The 2,911-nt window shown below is 47.4% G+C and overlaps 1 long non-coding RNA gene across 1 annotated transcript; it reads left to right on the top strand.

Moving 5' to 3' along the window:
* Positions 1-221: 221 nt before the first annotated feature.
* LOC146892481 (uncharacterized) lies at positions 222-2,701 on the top strand. Its single transcript, XR_015004360.1, has 3 exons — positions 222-335; positions 642-783; positions 2,583-2,701. It is a non-coding gene; the product is annotated as an uncharacterized LOC146892481 (long non-coding RNA).
* Positions 2,702-2,911: the final 210 nt, after the last annotated feature.

The following is a 2,911-nucleotide window of genomic DNA, read 5'->3' as shown; positions in this document are numbered from 1 at the left end:
AGGCCTGCTCTGGGAATTGAGTGGGAGCCGGTGAGGGGACCCGGGACACAACACAGGAAAGCAGGAGCAGCCTGGAAACCATGTGGGTCCCTGTCATCAGCATCATCATTGTCCCTGTGAGACAACAGGTCAGTGCTGCCCTGGGCTGGAGGAGAAGCTCCTCCCTGCGTCACCATCACTGCTGGCCACCCACCCACCCCAGCAGAACTGCAGCTCCCTGCCATTTCCTCTGAGTGCAATCAGTGCTTTAATTAAAATGACTTCATCCGCCAGCAAAGAAAGGAAAGGAGGCACAGCCTGGAGGAGACGCAGGCGGCTCCTGTGAAGATGCGCAGGTGTGGGCGGCGTGGAGGATCTAGAGGGGGAACTGGGGCAGGGGATGCACTTTCTGTGGGTGGGGCATGGGTTTGTGGGGAGACCAGACACTTCTGTGGATAAGCACCCCTTGCCCCAGCGGCCCGAAGTTCCCAGTTTGCCTGGGACTCGACAGAGCAGCAGACAGCTACATTCCCCCGAGAGTGCAGAGTGGGCATGGCTGGGCTGGAAATAACTGTACTGTCAACTTGGAACGGGGCCTTGTTTGGGTTAGAGTTTCTCCAATGGGTTCCCTTGCTGAAGCCTCTACCTGCTCTCCTCTCCAGCCACCATCCCCACATCTCAGTCCTCCAAGACCACAGAGCCTGAGCAGATCCCTCCAGCCCTCCTGCACCCGCTGTTTGCTTCGAACTGTTTGAGCCAAGAATCTCTTCATTAGAAATGGAATATCAAGGAGCTGGCATTGGGGTGGGTGGGAGGGTGTTTGTGTATGGGGTGGGGAGACAGCTCAGTGAAGTGTCTGCTTTGCCAGCACAAAAGGTGAGCTTAGTCCCCAGAGCCAACACGAAATAGCTGGGGATGGTTATGCACTGTGATCCCAGCCCAGGAAGTGGGGGCAGGTGGATCCCTGGGGCTCACCGGCTGGTTGGGGGATTGGCTTGGCAAGTTCCAGTCGGATAGGACAGCTTCTTTCTTGCAGAAGAATCTCTGAGTTCTGAGCCAGCATGGTCCACAGAGCAAGTTCCAGGATAGCCAGGACTACACGGAGAAACCCTGTCTTGTCTTGGGGAAAGGGGGGAAAAAGATAACTTCTGCCCAAAAGAAGGTTGGCAGCCCCTGAGGAACGGTGCCTGAGGTTGTCCTTGACCGTCCCATGTACCCTTCCCCGCCACAAAGAAGTGACATATATACTGGTATAGTATTTGTGTTTAGTAAACAAAGCTCACCTGAAGATCACAGGGCAAAGCAACCACACTAGTCAACCATACAGGCCAGGCAGTGGTGGCACACACCTTTAATCCCAGCAGCCACACTAGTTGGTCACAGAGGCTGGGCAGTAGTGGTGCAGGCCTTTAATCCCCACACTAGAGAGGAATATTAGACGGAGGAGACAGCTCTCAGGCACAATCTCAGTCTGAGGATTCGTGGAGGCAGGACCACCCGTTTCGGTCTGAGATAGAGGTAAGACCTAGTGGCTGACGGCTTTGCTTCTCTGATCTTCAACTTGAACCCCAATATTTGTCTCTGGGTTTCTATTATTCATGCTACAGACATACAAAGGACATAGATGATTTAGAATATTCTAGGCGTGATATTTAAAAAGTCAAAATAAGCAGACACAATTAATTCAGTGCTAGGCTTGGTTTAAGTCAGCATATCCAAAGTATTGTCAACTCTATATGCTGTTTAAAACGTTAAATTTTTATACTTCATCTTCAAATCCTGCCCACATTTTCCCCTTCCCATCTGGCTCAGTGAGTTTCCAGGGCCATAGACAGTTCCCATATTGACCAGCACAGGTCTGTACTGTGAGTTCATGGCTGGGCATGTTACATGGTGTCTCCTTCAACTCTGCCTATTGTCTGTCTCTATTTCTGTTCAGAGTTTCCTCCTGGCTTTACTCTGCTAAGCTATTGGCCAAAACAGCTTTATTCATTAACCAATAAAAGCAACACATATACAGAAAGGCATCCCACTTTATCTCCCCTTTTCTGCCAAAATAAAATGAAATTTTTAACTTTGACATAGTTAAATCACACATAACACAATAGTTATCAAAGTAAGAGTGACAGTTATAATATTTAGTCTATTTGTATTAGGCAAAAATTAAAGAAAATATTCTATCATCTATCTTTGTGAGTCTAAAGTTTCATATCTAATTTTTCTTTTATTATAACTAATGAAAAACTGCAACTATCTGTCTTCAATTCCATCAAAGACTCCAGAAGGAAATAATTTTGCCTAAGTACACAGGAAGTGCATTGTAAACAACTTCCAAAACTCTAGAATTGACAGAGACATCTCGCTTCCTGGACAGTCACCCAAAATTCTTTTGTAATGTTGCAGCATCCATCTTCAGCTCATAAATTTGAATGCTTGGTCCCCAGTTGGTGGAACTGTTTGGGAAGGATTAGGGGGTCCAGCCGTGCTGGAGGAGGTGTGTCACTGGGGATAGACTTTAAGGTTTTAAAAACCTATGCTTTTCTCTCTCTCTCTCTCTCTCTCTCTCTCTCTCTCTCTCTCCTTGCCATGCATTTGTGGATCAGATGTAAGCTTGTAAGCTCTCAGCTATGCTCCAGTGCCACCATACCACCATGCCTGCCTGCCTGCTGCCATGCTCCCCCCATCATGATGGTCATGGACTCACCCTCTGGAACTGTAAGCCCTAATAAATTCTTTCTTTTATGCTTTGCCTTGGTCATGCTGTCTCTTCACAGTTGTAGAAAATAACTGAGACACTCCTCAAACTGGACACTTTGGTCACACTTTCTCCTTTTGGGAACATAGTACTTGGAACATAACAAATACACAGGAAATCTGAACTGAATGGATAAATTTTTTGGTGTGTATGTGTGTGTTTGAATGTATGTATGTC

This window comes from Myodes glareolus, chromosome 11, assembly GCF_982192425.1.
Source record: "Myodes glareolus chromosome 11, mMyoGla1.1, whole genome shotgun sequence".
NCBI lineage: Eukaryota > Metazoa > Chordata > Mammalia > Rodentia > Cricetidae > Myodes > Myodes glareolus.
The sequence above is the reverse complement of the archived record's forward strand: the minus strand, read 5'-3'. Positions and strand labels throughout refer to the sequence as shown.